This window comes from Lepidochelys kempii, chromosome 27, assembly GCF_965140285.1.
Source record: "Lepidochelys kempii isolate rLepKem1 chromosome 27, rLepKem1.hap1, whole genome shotgun sequence".
In the NCBI taxonomy this organism is placed as follows: Eukaryota; Metazoa; Chordata; order Testudines; family Cheloniidae; genus Lepidochelys; species Lepidochelys kempii.
The window spans coordinates 2,249,874-2,268,710 of NC_136406.1; the positions used below are offsets into that span (position 1 = coordinate 2,249,874).

An 18,837-nucleotide genomic window follows, 5' to 3' on the forward strand; every position below is an offset into this window, starting at 1 on the left:
CTTTCCTAATGATTCCTAACGTTCTGTTTGCTTTTTTGACTGCTGCTGCACATGGAACAGATGGTTTCAGAAAACTATCCACAATGACTCCAAGATCTCTTTCTTGAATGATAACTAATTTATATCACATCATCTTGTATGCATAGTTGGCATTATGTTTTCCAATATGTATTTTTTATCAACATTGAATTTCATCTGCCATTTTGTTGCCCAGTCACCCAGTTCTGAGAGAGCCCTCTACAACTCCTCACAGTCTGCTTTGGACTTAACCATCTTGAGTAATTTTGTATCATCTGAAAATTTTGCCACCTCATTGCTTACCCCTTTTTCCAGATCATTTATTAATCTGTTGAACAGCACTGGTCCAAGTACAGATCACTGGGGGACACCATTATTTACCTCTCTCCATTCTGAAAACTGTCCATTTACTCCTTCTCTTTGTTTCCTGTCTTTAACCCATTACAGATCCATGAAAAGACCTTCCCTCTTATTCTTTGACTGCTGACTTTGGTTAAGAGCCTTTGATGAGGAACCTTGTCAAAGGCTTTCTGGAAGTCCAAGTACACTATGACCACTTGTCCATATCATAGAATATCAGGGTTGGAAGGGACCCCAGAAGGTCATCTAGTCCAACCCCCTGCTCGAAGCAGGACCAATTCCCAGTTAAATCATCCCAGCCAGGGCTTTGTCAAGCCTGACCTTAAAAACCTCTAAGGAAGGAGATTCTACCACCGCCCTAGGTAACGCATTCCAGTGTTTCACCACCCTCTTAGTGAAAAAGTTTTTCCTAATATCCAATCTAAACCTCCCCCACTGCAACTTGAGACCATTACTCCTCGTTCTGTCATCTGCTACCATTGAGAACAGTCTAGAGCCATCCTCTTTGGAACCCCCTTTCAGGTAGTTGAAAGCAGCTATCAAATCCCCCCTCATTCTTCTCTTCTGCAGGCTAAACAATCCCAGCTCCCTCAGCCTCTCCTCATAACTCATGTGTTCCAGACCCCTAATCATTTTTGTTGCCCTTCGCTGGACTCTCTCCAATTTATCCACATCCTTCTTGTAGTGTGGGGCCCAAAACTGGACACAGTACTCCAGATGAGGCCTCACCAATGTCGAATAGAGGGGAACGATCACGTCCCTCGATCTGCTCGCTATGCCCCTACTTATACATCCCAAAATGCCATTGGCCTTCTTGGCAACAAGGGCACACTGCTGACTCATATCCAGCTTCTCGTCCACTGTCACCCCTAGGTCCTTTTCTGCAGAACTGCTGCCTAGCCATTCGGTCCCTAGTCTGTAGCTGTGCATTGGGTTCTTCCGTCCTAAGTGCAGGACCCTGCACTTATCCTTATTGAAGCTCATCAGATTTCTTTTGGCCCAATCCTCCAATTTGTCTAGGTCCTTCTGTATCCTATCCCTCCCCTCCAGCGTATCTACCACTCCTCCCAGTTTAGTATCATCCGCAAATTTGCTGAGAGTGCAATCCACACCATCCTCCAGATCATTTATGAAGATATTGAATAAAACCGGCCCCAGGACCGACCCTTGGGGCACTCCACTTGATACCGGCTGCCAACTAGACATGGAGCCATTGATCACTACCCGTTGAGCCCGACAATCTAGCCAGCTTTCTACCCACCTTATAGTGCATTCATCCAGCCCATACTTCCTTAACTTGCTGACAAGAATACTGTGGGAGACCGTGTCAAAAGCTTTGCTAAAGTCAAGAAATAATACATCCACTGCTTTCCCTTCATCCACAGAACCAGTAATCTCATCATAAAAGGCGATTAGATTAGTCAGGCATGACCTTCCCTTGGTGAATCCATGCTGGCTGTTCCTGATCACTTTCCTCTCATGCAAGTGCTTCAGGATTGATCCTTTGAGGACCTGCTCCATGATTTTTCCAGGGACTGAGGTGAGGCTGACTGGCCTGTAGTTCCCAGGATCCTCCTTCTTCCCTTTTTTAAAGATTGGCACTACATTAGCCTTTTTCCAGTCATCCGGGACTTCCCCCGTTCGCCACGAGTTTTCAAAGATAATGGCCAATGGCTCTGCAATCACAGCCGCCAATTCCTTCAGCACTCTCGGATGCAACTCGTCCGGCCCCATGGACTTGTGCACGTCCAGCTTTTCTAAATAGTCCCTAACCCCCTCTATCTCCACAGAGGGCTGGCCATCTCTTCCCCATTTTGTGATGCCCAGCGCAGCAGTCTGGGAGCTGACCTTGTTAGTGAAAACAGAGGCAAAAAAAGCATTGAGTACATTAGCTTTTTCCACATCCTCTGTCACTAGGTTGCCTCCCTCATTCAGTAAGGGGCCCACACATTCCTTGGCTTTCTTCTTGTTGCCAACATACCTGAAGAAACCCTTCTTGTTACTCTTGACATCTCTGGCTAGCTGCAGCTCCAGGTGCGATTTGGCCCTCCTGATATCATTCCTACATGCCCGAGCAATATTTTTATACTCTTCCCTGGTCATATGTCCAACCTTCCACTTCTTGTAAGCTTCTTTTTTATGTTTAAGATCCGCTAGGATTTCACCATTAAGCCAAACTGGTCGCCTGCCATATTTACTATTCTTTTGACTCATCGGGATGGTTTGTCCCTGTAACCTCAACAGGAATTCCTTGAAATACAGCCAGCTCTCCTGGACTCCTTTCCCCTTCAAGTTAGTCCCCCAGGGGATCCTGGCCATCCGTTCCCTGAGGGAGTCGAAGTCTGCTTTCCTGAAGTCCAGGGTCCGTATCCTGCTGCTTACCTTTCTTCCCTGTGTCAGGATCCTGAACTCAACCAACTCATAGATTCATAGATATTTAGGTCAGAAGGGACCATTATGATCATCTAGTCTGACCTCCTGCACAACGCAGGCCACAGAATTTCACCCACCACTCCTAAAAAGGACCTCACACCTATATCTGTGCTATTGAAGTCCTCAAATTGTAGTTTGAAGACCTCAAGGAGCAGAGAATCCTCCAGCAAGTGACCCGTGCCCCATGCTACAGAGGAAGGCGAAAAACCTCCAGGGCCTTCCAATCTGCCCTGGAGGAAAATTCCTTCCCGACCCCAAATATGGCGATCAGCTAAACCCTGAGCATATGGGCAAGATTCATCAGCCAGATACTACAGAAAATTCTTTCCCGGGTAACTTGGATCTTACCCCATCTAAAAACCCATCACAGGCCATTGGGCCTATTTACCATGAATATTTAATTACCAAAACCATGTTATCCCATCATACCATCTCCTCCATAAACTTATTGAGTTTAATCTTAAAGCAAGATAGATCTTTTGCCCCCACTACTTCCCTCGGAAGGCTATTCCAAAACTTCACTCCTCTGATGGTTAGAAACCTTCGTCTAATTTCTAATCTAAATTTCCTAGAGGCCAGTTTATATCCATTTGTTCTTGTGTCCACATTGGTACTGAGTTTAAATAATTCCTCTCCCTCTCTGGTATTTATCCCTCTAATATATTTATAGAGAGCAATCATATCTCCCCTCAACCTTCTTTTAGTTAGGCTAAACAAGCCAAGCTCCCTGAGTCTCCTTTCATAAGACAAGTTTTCCATTCCTCGGATCATCCTAGTAGCCCTTCTCTGTACCTGTTCCAGTTTGAATTCATCCTCCTTAAACATGGGAGACCAGAACTGCACACAGTATTCCAGGTGAGGTCTCACCAGTGCCTTATATAACAGTACTAAAACCTCCTTATCCCTACTGGAAATACCTCTCCTGATGCATCCCAAGACGACATTAGCTTTTTCACAGCCATATCACATTGGCAGCTCATAGTCATCCTATGATCAACCAATACTCCAAGGTCCTTTTCCTCCTCCGTTACTTCTAGTTGATGCGTCCCTAGCTTATAACTAAAATTCTTGTTATTAATCCCTAAATGCATGACCTTACACTTCTCACTTTTAAATTTCATCCTATTCCTATTACTCCAGTTTACAAGGTCATCCAGATCCTCCTGTAGGGTATCCCTGTCCTTCTCTAAATTAGCAATACCTCCCAGCTTTGTATCATCTGCAAACTTTATTAGCACACTCCCACGTTTTGTGCCCAGGTCAGTAATAAAAAGATTAAATAAGATTGGTCCCAAAACTGATCCTTGAGGAACTCCACTGGTAACCTCCCTCCAACTTGACAGTTCACCTTTCAGTAGGACCCGTTGTAGTCTCCCCTTTAACCAATTCCCTATCCACCTTTCAATTTTCCTATTGATGCCCATCTTATCCAATTTAACTAATAATTCCCCATGTGGCACAGTATCAAACGCCTTACTAAAATCTAAGTAAATTAGATCCACTGCGTTTCCTTTATCTAAAAAATCTGTTACTCTCTCAAAGAAGGAGATCAGGTTGGTTTGGCACGATCTACCTTTTGTAAAACCATGTTGTATTTTGTCCCATTTACCATTGACTTCAATGTCCTTAACTACCTTCTCCTTCAAAATTTTTTCCAAGACCTTGCATACTACAGATGTCAAACTAACAGGCCTATAATTACTTGGATCACTTTTTTTCCCTTTCTTAAAAATAGGAACTATGTTAGCAATTCTCCAATCATACGGTACAACCCCTGAGTTTACAGATTCATTAAAAATTCTTGCTAATGGGCTTGCAATTTCTTGTGCCAATTCTTTTAATATTCTTGGATGAAGATTATCTGGGCCCCCCGATTTAGTCCCATTAAGCTGTTTGAGTTTCGCTTCTACCTCAGATATGGTGATGTCTACCTCCATATCCTCATTCCCATTTATCATGCTACCATTATCCCTAAGATCCTCTTTAGTCTTATTAAAGACTGAGGCAAAGTATTTGTTTAGATATTGGGCCATGCCTAGATTAACCTTGACCTCCACTCCATCCTCAGTTTTTAGCGGTCCCACTTCTTCTTTCTTTGTTTTCTTCCTATTTATATGACTATAGAACCTTTTACTATTGGTTTTAATTCCCTTTGCAAGGTCCAACTCTACTTGACTTTTAGCCTGTCTCACTTTATCCCTACATATTCTGACCTCAATAAGGTAGCTTTCCTTACTGATCCCTCCCTTCTTCCACTCCCTATATGCTTTCTGCTTTTTCTTAATTACCTCTCTAAAATGCTTGCTCATCCAGCTTGGTCTACAACTCCTGCCTATGATTTTTTTCCCCTTTCTTGGGATGCAGGCTTCCGATAGCTTCTGCAGCTTTAATTTAAAATAATCCCAGGCCTCCTCTACCTTTAAACCCATAAATTCTTCAGTCCAATCCACTTCCCTAACTAATTTCCTTAATTTTTGAAAGTCAGCCCTTTTGAAATCAAAAACCCTAGTTGCAGATTTATTTTTGTTAATCCTTCCATTCAATTTGAACTGAATTAGCTCATGATCACTTGAGCCAAGATTATCCCTTACAACCATTTCCTCTATGAGGTCCTCATTACTCACCAAGACCAAATCTAAAATGGCATCCCCTCTAGTTGGTTCAGCAACTACTTGTTGAAGGAATCCATCAGCTATCGCATCTAGGAAAATCTGAGCCCTATTATTATTACTAGCACTCGTCCTCCAGTCTATATCTGGGAAGTTAAAGTCTCCCATGATCACACAGTTTCCATTAGTATTTACTTTATTAAAAACATTAAAAAGGGCTCTATCCATATCCAAATTAGATCCCGGCAGTCTATAGCACACCCCAAGCACTATCCCAGGGGAGGCTCTAATAGTTTTCTTCCCCAATTTAATTGTTGCCCAGACAGACTCAGTCATATCCATTTCATCGCTTCTTATTTCTTTACATTCTATCTCATCATTGATATACAGTGCTACTCCACCACCTTTACCTTTATTTCGGTCTTTCCTAAACAGCACATACCCTTCAATACCTGTAGCCCAGTCATGACTACTATTCCACCAGGTCTCTGTTATACCTATAATATCTGGTTTCACTTCCTGCAGCAGTAACTCTAGTTCCTCCATTTTGTTACCTAGGCTCCTTGCATTAGTGTACAAACATCTTAATTTTTGCTGTTTGGCCTCACTCACATTCTGTACCCTATTAGGCATGGTTATTTTACTACCAGTATAACCTATTAGACTTGTATCTACACTGCCCTTCCTCCTACCTACAGCTGTATCCACTCTTACTTCATTTTCTTTCCACTCTATGCTAAATTCTGGCGTGGAGATTACCTGGACATCTCCCAACCATCTCCCCCAAATTCCTAGTTTAAAGCTCTCTTAATCAGTTGTGCCAGCCTCCATCCTAGAAGTCTATTTCCTTCCCTACTCAGATGAAGTCCATCCCGAGAGAACTGTCCTCTATCCATGAATGCCTCCCAATGGCCATACATCCCAAAGCCCTCCTTATAGCACCACTGCCTAAGCCATCTATTGATAGTCATAATCTTGTCACACCTTTGTTGCCCTTCTCTAGGAACAGGCAGAATCCCACTAAAGATCACCTGAGCCTCAATTTCCTTAAGCATCCTCCCCAGCCTAGCATAGTCTCCCTTAATACTTTCCAGCGAGAATCTAGCCGTATCATTTGTTCCCACATGAAGGATAATTAGGGGATTCTTTCCCGCTCCCTTTAGAATCCTTTTCAACCTCAGGTCTACATCCCGTATCTTAGCACCTGGAAGACAGCACACCCTCCTATTTTCTGGATCAGCTCTGGTTACAGGCCTATCTATTCTTCTCAGTAAAGAGTCCCCAATCACATAGACCTGCCTTTTCCTAGTGACGGTGCTATTCTCCAGTCTATCCCCTGTTCCCTCTGGCTGCAAGTTCTTCCCATTCCCATTCTCCCTTGTAATCCTTTTTAACCCATCCTGTATCCTCCTGGGGCTCATATTTGGTGTAATCTCCATTAACTCTTCCCCTTTTCCTATAGGACTAACCGCTCTTCTCTTCTTCCTTGCCCTGTCACCTTCAGTGACTACCTGCTGAGCCCCTTCTTCATTTTCCAACTCTGCAAACCTATTCTGAAGCTCTATTTCTCCTTCACTAGCCCGTCTTTTCCTCTGCCTAGTTCTTTCAGTCACATGCTTCCACTGACCACTTTCCTCACCCAGTCTCCCCTCAGAATTCCCTAGTCCTGCTTCCATCTGCAAGTCTGAACTTTTCCCTTCAGATACCTCATGTCTTTGCTCCATAATCTGCTCAAACCCCTTCCTAAACTCTACCAGACTTTCCACCTGCATCTCCAAACCTCTGATCTTTTCCTCCATCAGCTCTATCAGACGGCATTTCATGCAGACAAAACTCTTACCAGGTGCCCCCTCCAGGATCATGTACATACCACAGCTTCCACATCCAGTCATCTTCATTGTGTCATCTGCTACATGGGTCACTCCCACTGCCACCTCTGAATCTGTCATAGCCTTCCCACCTAAATCCTGTTAATCTGGGAAACACAAACCACACCAAACCACCACCCACAGCAAAACCAAACCCCACAGAAGCACCACAAGACAAACTCCCCTTTCAAACTCCCACTCAAACTCCCCTGTTTACAGCTCGGTTTGCTAGCTCCTGTGCCGCTGCCTGACTGGCTGCTACCTTTATAGGACCCCTAGTCAGGGAAGCCCCGCCCCCTAATCAGGGCTCAGCTTCTCTCCCAGCACAAAGCCCCTACAAGCCTCTACACATACAGATACCACCAATACAAAACCAAACACACACACAAATACCTTCTCCTCCAACAGAACTCCCACTCAAACTCCCCTGTTTACAGCTCTGTTTGCTAGCTCCTGTGCCGCTGCAGCTGTCTGTGCCGCTGCCTGACTGGCTGCTCCCTTTTCGGACCCCTAGTCAGTGAAGCCCCGCCCCCTAATCAGGGCTCAGCTTCTCTCCCAGCACAAAGCCCCTCCAAGCCTCTACACATACAGATACTACCAATACAAAACTGAACACACACAAATACCTTCTTCTCCAACAGAACTCCCACTCAAACTCCCCTGTTTACAGCTCTCTTTGCTAGCTCCTGTGCCGCTACCTATATAGGACCCCTAGTCAGTGAAGCCCCGCCCCCTAATCAGGGCTCAGCTTCTCTCCCACCACAAAGCCCCTACACATACAGATACCACCAATACAAAACCAAACACACACACAAATACCTTCTCCTCCAACAGAACTCCCACTCAAACTCCCCTGTTTACAGCTCTCTTTGCTCGCTCCTGTTGCTGGCACCCAGTGCCGAGAGGCTGAACAACAGCTGGAGTTGGTTTGTTACCCGGTGTGCTACACCCAATAATTACAACGGGGTGGAGAAGCAGAAAAGTTTATTTTAAGCTTTAAAAAGGTACAGGAAGATTTGAAAAATCTTGTGGTCTTCCATCCCCGTGAGTTACCTAGTGGCCATGCCCCAGTGTTCCCAACAACTCCCCCCTTTGAGAACACTCAACAGCCTTGGCTTTGAGTTTTTTTACTTGGGCTACTTCTTTTTTTATAATATAACTTTGCTTAAGCACTTTGTGATAGCCCTGAAGAGAATGACTTATTAACTTTTGCAAAAGGGCCCTGACACATGATACCGCACAGCATAATACCAGTAATACAAGCAATACAGGAAAGAGAAATTTCAATAGCAGGCTAAATAAACCACCAAGCCAAGACGACAAACCCCAGCCCGCTATTTGTGTTTTTTAAACAGTAGCTTTAGCCCGAGATTGTCACTAGATGAGGAGTCAGCAGGTTGGACGGTCCACGGTTCTGCTGACGAGGGGGCAGGTACTGCCTTCAGACGAGAGTGATGGATCCAGTTCTTGTGTTTTTTTATTTTTGCCGCTGTATGGGAAATCAGCAGGATGGTATAGGGTTCTTTTTACTTTTTTTGGAGAGGCTCGTTTTTTTAGGTGCGAACAAGCACAGAGTCACCGGGCTGTAAGGAGTGGACGGGAGAGTCCAAGGGCAGAAGCTGGGAATCCTTGGTATACCTGTGAAGAGACAAGAGAACAGCAGACAGGGAACACATATACTGTGACAAAAAAACATTACCCAACTTTCATTCCCCTGACAGAACCGGGGTGCCATTCATGGGCCATGCCCTTTCCAACATAATTTCAAAGGGACTGAGCCCTAATCTACCCTTTGGGAGAACGCGGATACGGAGTAGGACGAGGGGCAAAGCATCAGGCCATCGCAGTGAGGCTTCTTGGCACACTTTTGAGAGATGCCGTTTAAGGATCTGATTGGTACGCTCCACTACCCCACTGGCTTGCGGTCTCCAGGGCGTATGGAGTTTCCAGGGGATCTGTAAGGCATGTGAGATGCTTTGGATGATTTTTGACGTGAAGTGTGTCCCGTTGTCAGATTCCATTCACAGCGGGAGTCCAAAGCGAGGAATGAGCTCCTTAACAAACTTGGGGGGCCACTGTCCTGGCAGTGCAGTTACGGCATGGGAAGGCTTTTGGCCATCCGCTGAACTGATCCACTGTGACAAGGAGATATTTGAACACTTGGGTCCGGGGAAACTTAGTAAAGTCTATTTGCCACATTTGTTCGGGGCCCGGAGTGGGTTCTAGGGCAGCTGGTGGCACAGGATGTCCCGGTCGGGGGTTATTCTTTTGGCAGACTAAGCAGTCCGCTTGTACCTGGGCAGCCAGGGGTCGGAGTCCGGAAGTGATAAAGTATTTTCCCATTAGCTGGATAAGTGCTTCCCTGCCAGCATGAGTGGTTTGATGTAGGTTCTGCAGCACCGGCTGGATTAGGCCCTTTGGTAGGAGGACCTTCCCTTCTGGGGAATGGAGCCATCCCTCCTTTTCCCGGAGACCGAGTTTGTCAGTTAGCTGTCTTTTTTTCCCAGAGTACTGAGGGGTTGGAAGCTCCCCTCCTGATGGGATAAGGGCATGCATATGGGCGTTCTCAGTCTGAGGGGATGGCAGGGTGGCAGCATGCTTAGCCTCTCTATCTGCCCGGGCGTTACCTCTGGCCACATCTTGATTCTCCCTTTGATGGGCTTTACAGTGTACCACCGCCACTTCCGAGGGGAGTTGTACAGCTTCTAGGAGCCGGAGGATTTGGGGCCCGTACTTGACTGGGAGCCTTGGACTGTCAGCATTCCCCTTTGCTGCCATAGGCCAGCATGAGCATGCAGCACACCAAAAGCATACTTTCAATCAGTAAAAATGTTGACCCGCTTTCCTTTTGACAGTTTAAGTGCACGGGTCAGGGCTATTAGTTCGGCAAGCTGGGCAGAGGTCCCAGCAGGCAAACCTTCAGCTTCCACAGTGTCATGGAGGGTCACAACAGCATAACCCGCCCTTTTTTGCCCATCTATTACAGTACTGCTACCATCAGTGTACCACTCATAATTTGCATTTGGGAGAGGTACATCCTTTAAATCCGGACGGCTGGAGTACTGGACATTTATGATTTTTAAACAGTCATGTTTCTGTTCCTCTGTTTCTGGCAAGAGAGTGGCTGGGTTAAGGGAGGGGCAAGGCTGTAGGGTGACTTCAGAGTTCTCTAACAGCTTAGCCTGGTACCGAGCAATCCGAGCCTGGGTGAGCCAAAGCCCTCCCTTTGCATTCAATAAGCCTTGGACCATATGGGGAGTATAGATTTGCATAACCCCTTCCAATGTTAGCTTCTCGGTTTTTTTAAGCAATAGGGCAGTAGCTGCGACCGCCCGTAAACATGCCGGCCAACCCTTTGCAACCTGATCCAATTGCTTAGAAAAATAAGCCACAGGACGCTTCCATGCTCCTAACAGCTGTGTAAGCACTCTGTGCTTACACTGTGGAGGGGCTCAGCCAGCCCTACCGAGGCTGCCAACGCGGGACCCCGACTCCCCGCACCCTCTGAAGGCGGCATGTCCTGGGCCCGCAGCGTCACGCCAGACACGCGGACTCCGCGGTGCTCGGGGCAGACCCGGGTCCATGACACGCTGGGGCCGGGGGGCGGGTGCGAACCCTGGGGCACTCGGGCACTGGGTGTCCCAGGCCGGCCCCGCCCCAGCCCCGGGAGCGGGCAGGGAGGCAGCACAGCCAGAGGCACCGCGAGTCACCCCCTGGCGGGGCCGGGCTGCAGCGGCAGGGTCTGGGTGCAGCGCCCGGATATGACTGCCTTGGCTGGGGTTTGGGGGACCCCGGGCTCCTCCCGCCTCATTCCCCCGGCCTGCAGCGCCCCTAGAGCCCCACCAGGAGCACTGACCGGAAGTGAGGGGCGGACCCGGGCGCGCAAGGGACCGGCGGCAGGGAGCGGAAGTACGTTGCCCCGGTGCCCGCTCCTTTCGAGTCCCACGGGGAACTTCCAGTTCGGCAGCGACCTCTTCCGGGAATCGCTCTAACGGACCCCCAGCGGGTGAAGCGCACCCCGCCATTTCCCTGGCTGGGGATCGAGTGGAGCAGGGACCGGGCAGGGCCGGGGAGTGCGTGGGCAGGAGGGGCAGGGTTGGGGGTCCCCGCTGCACTGCACCGGCTGGAGCCCGCCCCCCGCAGCGCGCTGGGGCGGGGCGAGGAGACAACATCTCCCCGGGGGGGGCCTCCCCAGCTTCACGGCAGCTTCTGCTTCCGGCGTCGCCCTGCCGGCCCCTCGCTCGAAAGATGGGAAGGCGGGGCAGGGCCTGGCAGCGACTGGCGCGAGATGGAGGCAGGGGAGAAACCACATCTCCCATGATGCACTGGGGCCTGCAGCAGGTGGGGGAGACCCTACATCTCCCATGATGCCCTGGGGCCTGCAGCAGGTGGGGGAGACCCTACATCTCCCATGATGCACTGGCTCACTCCCTCTCCCCGCCCAGCTCAGGGGCAGCCTCACCCAGTTACTGAGCTTGTGGCCCCGGCAGGCCCCTGCCCTGCGCCTCCCCCCAGTCTCCATAGGGTTTGCAGGTGGGGTGCCTTTGGGGGTTGGGGTTAGGGGAAGATGGGAGGGGCTGGGGGCAACTCAGGTTGTGAGGGTGGCCACTCACGTGTTCCCAGAATGCCAGGGAGACAGGGCGGGGGAGGTAATGACTGTTATAGGAGCAACTTCTCTTGGGGAGAGAGACAAGCTTTTGAGCCAGGCAGGGTTCTTCTTCAGGGCTGGGAGAGGGTCTCAGAGCTGCCAAGCCAGAGGGGGTACTTGGGACCTTATCAGACTGGCTCAGTGAAGATGGGGTGTTGACAGACCAATACAGACGCTCTCCAGAGAATGGAGCAGCTTCCGCCCATGCAGCTAGGCAATGAGCATTTCCCACAGCCTGGAGCCAAGGGGGAGGCGGCAGCTGCTGTTCTAGCTCCTCAGGGACAGCCCTGTCACCCAACAGACACTTCTCACTCAGCCACAGCTAAGGGTGTTGGGTTCCTCTGGTGGGAGTGTGGAGCAGCCATTTGTTTTCCTGTTCGCACTCCTCTGCGGTATGAAAATCGGGGAGGGGAGGCAGAAGCCCCACTTCCCTCCCTAAATGATGTCCATTAGGGGAAGCCAGGACAACAGGGTGGGGTGGCAAGTGGTGGCCAGACTCTTGCCCCAGGGTCGAGTGTAGCTCAGGGTCCAGCTCAACTTTCTCCCTGTACCACTGGCCCCTCGTCCCCTTCCACCACTAGGTCAACCCGGGAACTAAGGCAGGAATAGAGTGAGGAAGCAAGCCAAGCTGAGCAAGGCAGGCAAAAGCGAGTCTTGCCATCATGGGCCTCTCACAACGATGTCCTTTTTGTGTGCCACAGCTGACAAAAACATCCCGGACAGAGAAGCAGCAGGCCAAAAGAGAGCCATGGAGCTCCCGAAGTAGCTCAGTTGGGAGAGCATTAGACTGAAGATCTAAAAGTCCCTGGTTCAATCCCAGGCTTTGGCAGGCCCTTTCCTCCTCCTTTGTGCAGGGGTGGCTTGTTTTCTGGGAGGGCATTGGCACCTTTACCTGAGGTGGGTCCCTGATTTTGAGCTTCCCAGCAGGACAACAGAGCAACAACTGGCCCACCTGACCTTTAACAGTAAGAGAAGGGAGCTGTCTTTCCCTGGCAACTTATTGGTGGACCCAATATGGCAGGAAGAGAGTGAAGTAGGGCAGCCGTCAGGAAGGGTGTGGGGCAGTGACAGGCAGGGATTGGGGTCGAAAGCTCCTCTGCACAGGTTGGGATGGGAAGGCGGGGTTAGAATTTCCCTCCAAAGCTATTTTAGGGTCTGATCCTACAAGCCTCCCACGTACCCAGTGCAGGATGGCTCCAGACTCCTCACCCAGTCCAGTGTTGGTGTATACAGCAGAGAATTGGAAGCAGCAAATCGGGGGGGTCGTATAAAGAGACTAGAAATACAACAATTTACTTCTGAAAGAGAAGAAAAGACGACATTACCAAGCTGCATAATGGGGCGACCTGACCCTCAGAGACTGCGAAGGGAAATCTCAGGGGCTCTGCTCACCTGGCCCCAGGCCTGTGTCCTCAGGACAGGTCTGTGGGAGAAGGGAAATCGCCAGAGAGAGGAGTGGGACCCAGTGTGGATTTTTGGGCTGTGGCAGGGAATTTAGGTCCTGAGACTGGAGCCATAAAGAGGGAGTGAGTGAAGGCTCCCCTCTGCTTTCAGGCTGAAGGAATCCTGGGTTGGTCAGTCTGTCCAGGGGGGGTCACATTGCTCACAGGCAAAGAGCGGAGGAGAACTGCCCCCAGAATGACACATGCAGATCCTGGAGAAAAAGAAAGAGAAAAGAGACCAGCAGCAGGTGAAGGTGGCTGAGTGGGGGATTCCCTTGCGTGTGTGATGGAGCACTTGGGAAGCTGTGTCCATTCAAACACACTGAGCTTTAATATGGAGGAAGGCCGGACTTCTGTGACTTGGTAAAGGATTTAGGTGTCATAATGGACATACAACTCAGCATGAAATCCCCGTGCGATGCTGTGGCCATCCTTGGATGCATAGACAAGGAGAATAGTGACTAGAAATAGGGCACCAGAGATATCTCTGTATACCACCATGGTCAGACCAACACCGGAATCTTGCATACAGTCGTGTTGGCCGCATTTTAAAAGGAAGAATGAAAAATTGGACAGGGGACAGAGAACCCCCCCCCAAAAAAAAAAGGAGCTGAAAAGTTGCCTTTCAGTGCGATACAAGAGCTGAATCTGTTCAGTTTCTCACAAAGACCAAGAGGTCACTTGATGACAGTGCGCAAATCCCCTCACAAAGAGAAACCTGGGTACGAAAGGGCTCTTTAACTGAGCAGCGAAAGGCAGAACAAGAACCAATGGCTGGAAGTTCATGCCAGAGAAACTGACATTAGAAATTTGGGACACATTTGAGATTGGGTGATTAAACATTGGAACAAGGTACCCAGGGCAATGATGGATTCTCCACTCCACGTGGAGGTGACAGGAGGGGGCAGGAGGTGCTGAAGCAAGTGCTCTCAGGTGATATAGAAAACAATTTCTCTCCGGTGCTTGGCCGGTGGGCCTTGCTTACATGCTCAGGGTCTCACTGATATCCATTTTGGGGGGTTAGGAAGGAATTTCCCCCAGGTCAGATTGGCAGGGATATTGGAGTTTTTGCCGTCCCCTGTGGCATGGGGCACAAGTGACTTGCCTGGATCAGCTGGGTGTCATGTGTCTGGGGGTCACACTGGATTATTTTGTTGTCTTGACTGGCCTGAAAATCTAGACCTGGATGTTCTGGCTCTAATGTTGCAATGTCTGACCTATGGTCACTCCAGCTCCCAAGTGCCTCTTCCGAGTCGAATCCCCAGCCAGTCTTCAGAGGACGGCAGCTGCTGCGCAAGGCAATCGGAGCTGGTGGGAGTGACTCTGGGGCAGTCACTAGCCACAGAAAACAGACCCTCTCCCAACACCCCGACTGCTGCCCCTCAGGTCTCTGGCCGTACAGGAGATGGGCCAGGCCCCCGTGGGAGGAATGAGGGGGATAGAAACCCCCAGGATGCAGAGTTGTGTGTTTCAGCCATGTTGGTGCATGGGTCTCACTCAGACCCATGCACTGTACCCACACGCAGAGCCAGTTCGGACTGTTGAACCCCAGACCCATGAGGGACGTGTTCAGCTCAGCATCAGTTGGGCTTTAACCCATGAGAAATAACCCTGGAGTTATAGTGGGGTCTCAGGGCCAGAGGACCCCAGACCCCTGAGCTGTCAGCGGAGAGCCAGGTGACCCGTCAGCACGAGGCCTTGTGCGTCAGCAGGAGGCCTTGTGCGTGGGGGGAAGACACATGGCTCAGGGAAAGGGGAAGATCACACACACAGCCGGAGCCCTCACCCGGTCCTGCACCCCTGCCCCAGCCCGGTGCCCGATCCTGCACCCTGAACCCCTCATTTCTGGCTTCACCCCAGAGCCTGCACCCCCCATTAGAGCCCTCACCCCTCCTGCATCCCACCCCCCTGCCCCAGCCCAGTGATAGTGAGTGTGGGTGGGGGAGAGCAAGCCACCAAGGGAGGGAGAATGGAGTGAACTGGGGGCAGGGCCTCTGAGAAGGGGCAGGGCAGGACCTGAGAGAAGGGGCGGGGCTAAGGGGTTCGGTATTGTGCAGAAAGTTAGTAACCTGACATCAGGCCTGGCATAGGTGCTGCCTTTTGGTTTTGCCAGTAGGTCCCCCATCCCAGCTCTGCCCTCTCCCCCAAGGCCCCAGCCCCACCTCCACCCCACCCTGCTCTGCCCCCTTCCCTGAGGGCATCCCACTCAATCCTTCCTGCCCCCTCCTGCCTTAAGGGCAGGGTGTGTGTGTGTTTGGAGGGGCTCAGCTCCCCCCAACTGGCAATTTTCAGCATATTCATGCACTTTTCATATTCAACCATTTGGGAGCCCTGTGGATGCGATGGGGTGTCTGGAATGGGGCGTGTGTGATCCCACGGTGCCCCTTCCCCTCTGCCTGCAGAGCTGAGGACAGATGGGTCTGAGGAGCAGAGCAGGAGCTCTGGGAAGGAGAAGAGCAATATGAAGATGGTGTCTAAGACGAGGCCAGGTGACTTCTGTGGAGGGAGACATGCTGGACAATGCCAAGGATTGGGGAGACAACCAGGTGTGAGCCCAGGGCGCAGAGAGCTGGGGAGGATGTCTGTGTCTGAAACACTTCCCTGTCCTCTCTCACAGATGGAGTCCAAGAAGGATAGGAAGGAGAGAATGAGCACCCCAGTACTCAAGAATAATAAGGTGCATCCTAGCTGGGCCCAGGGCTCTGCGGGGTTAAGACCAGTGGAAGGGACAAGAGTCTCCTGTGCAGAGTGACGATTTTGGGTGCAGGTGCACTGGGATGCTTCTAATTGTAGCTCCGAGAACATCATGGGAAGGGGGTTCAGAGTAGATCCCTGGGGTGTGGGAGATGCGAAAAAAAGAGCCCCGCCATCACGGTAGAGCGTGACCGTAACTTTTGTTTTTCCTTCTTGCATTGTGTTTGGCACCAAGGGAAAAGAAGTGTGTGTGTGTGTGTGTTTCTTGATGCCAGGCAAGACCTGTCCAGCTCACCCTCTCTCTCTTTTTACTGCCTCCTACCACAGGCCCTGGGCCGGAGAAGTGCACATTGATCCCCACAGGCTTGGTCTCGAGGCCTGCACCATCTGGCGGGAGGGAAAAGAATCATACCAGGTCCTGGAGGCTGGGTAGCTGGATTACCCAGCTGATAGTCTATGATTCTATGATTTTATGAATTACTAGTGCTAATCACAATTGTCACATTTACAAATTCTATTCAGATCCCACGATGTGAAGTGTCAAAAGGAGGAAACACATGGACGGCTACACATGCAACCTGTGGTAATAAAGCTAATGAAGACTATGAGAATCTCCCCATAGAAAGATGTACCACTAATACTCCAACAGGAATTTGGCAGTGTCGGTATATGGTTTATGGATTAGATGGGGGAATCCCAACCAGGTGGAGAATATCAAATTTATCAGGAAATATCGCATGGTACTCCCTGGGTGCTGCCATGATTAATGATAGTGGAAAACACAGTTACCCAGCTATGTGGTTTGTTACAGAGGGTCCAAAGAATATAACCCTCTGGTCTCCTGGAGCAAATGAACCCTCTTGGGAAAATAGGGCCCCACATTTAGGGTGTGATGTTACCATATGTAACCACAATGGTACTTCCATGGAAGATAATCCCTGAAGGTGTGATTGTTATGTACATATTACATTAGGCGTAAAATCCCCTTTGGGACGCTGGGTGTATGATGAGTTAACCATTTTACAGAATGTAACCCTACAGGTGATATGGATGCCAAGTTGGAAGAATCCAAATTTAAAGTGGCCACAGCCTGGAGCCAAGAATATTCCCTGACGAGCAAATGTATGGGAGCCATTGTGGGAGCAGGTGCAGCCAGCACTTTTTAACATGTCCTTTCACTCTATTACATGGGTGGTACGCCCCAAGGAATGGTGGGTGGACCAAATCCATCCTAATTGTAGTATGTACATAAAAGGATTGAAACAACAATTCAATGCATGGGTGAGGGGACACACCTGGAATCGTCGTCGGAAAAGGGGGTTGTGGGCAGCGGGGAACACTATGCTGGGTACATGGAATCTGGGGGACGAGTGGGTAACCAAACAATTAGTAAGCCAAAATGTGAAATTTCAACAACAAATTAATGAATTAATGGCACAGCAACTATCAGCAGTTGCCACAAGGTGGAGGACAGCAGTAGAGGTAAACTTGCAGTTAACTCATTGGGCAGGGGACCTGTTGACATGGGTAGAGGATGGCTTCAGAAGACTAACATGGGGAGAAGTGTGCGTAGGTATTCAAAATGCTCAGTTAATAATGTTAATGGATATTATGAGAGATGCTTGGTCAGAACAATGGCCTTCAGTATTAAATCGGGAGGCTAGCCCATATCTATCCACAATTGCAAAAACATACCCATCTACCTGGAAAATAACATCCCCGACCTATGGGGACAGTTCTTGTGTAATTGTTACTATGATACCATGGGAAGGAAATGCAAATAAGGTGGTTCCCTTGAACCCTATGGGAGTTAGTAGGGAAGGGGGAGCACGTTGGGAGCCACTAGGGAATAGGTGGGGGGGCTGGAATGGTGTAAATTGGACTGTCATCACATTAAGCAGTTGTATATCCAGAGGAGGAATATGGATGTGCCCCTCTTCTATGACTATGGAGGAGCAGGATCAATGGCCTATTGCAAAGGGGGGGCATTTAGGGGTAATGTATATGGGGTACGGTGTATTCTGTTGGGAATGTATGCAATCCTGCAATATAACACTAGGAGGCAAAATCCTTCCAGTGTATGACCAAATTATAAACTTCTATACACTGCCACCTGGACTATGGTGCACCAATGGATCAGTGGACTTCATCGTTGTAAACAATCGAACCGGCACCTACTACCCCATGCCGTACCAAGTAGTTGAATTGGTTTGGACAATACCAAATTTCACTGTGGATATTCAATGGACACACAATATGGACAAAAGTACACAAAGATTACAAGAGCAACTTGCTGCAAGCGCCAACAGTTGGACACACTTACAATACACACTACAGGATGGCGCTGACAAAATTTTAACCTTATCAAAGGAGGAGAAGCAGTGTTTTTGGTGGTGGCCAGGATGTTGGACCATACTGCAGTGGTCAGGACTCTCGGTGTTGCTGTGGATTATCATAGTAGCTAGTGTATTGTTAACTATATGTGTGTTACATTGCATATGGAAACGATCAAGGGGGGCACAACCCCCTAGAGAACAGCCACTAATTATAACCTATAAGTAATGTAGTAAGCCCCCCCCCCACCTATGTGTACTAGACAACCCGGACCCAACCTTCTCGGGCCCACTATACTGGGAAGTCTGGAACACTAATTGGAATAGGTGTAGTATGCCCGTACAAGAGAAGGTGCAGGGCATGGTACTACACAAGGGGCAGTGGGACAGATGGAGCATCGACACCTGCCACCTTGATGCCTGGCCCTATCA

At 49.4% G+C, this 18,837-nt stretch overlaps 1 long non-coding RNA gene and 1 other non-coding gene across 3 annotated transcripts; both read left to right on the forward strand.

Moving 5' to 3' along the window:
* The first annotated feature begins 11,428 nt into the window (after positions 1-11,428).
* LOC140903902 (uncharacterized) lies at positions 11,429-17,164 on the forward strand. 2 transcript variants are annotated; one of them, XR_013635080.1, is made up of 3 exons: positions 11,429-11,629; positions 15,781-15,924; positions 16,595-17,164. It is a non-coding gene; the product is annotated as an uncharacterized LOC140903902 (long non-coding RNA). The 2 variants fall into 2 exon arrangements; XR_012156381.2 differs by lacking the exon at positions 11,429-11,629 and adding an exon at positions 13,976-14,311.
* TRNAF-GAA (transfer RNA phenylalanine (anticodon GAA)) lies at positions 12,693-12,765 on the forward strand. The gene has a single exon. It is a non-coding gene; the product is annotated as a tRNA-Phe (tRNA).
* Positions 17,165-18,837: the final 1,673 nt, after the last annotated feature.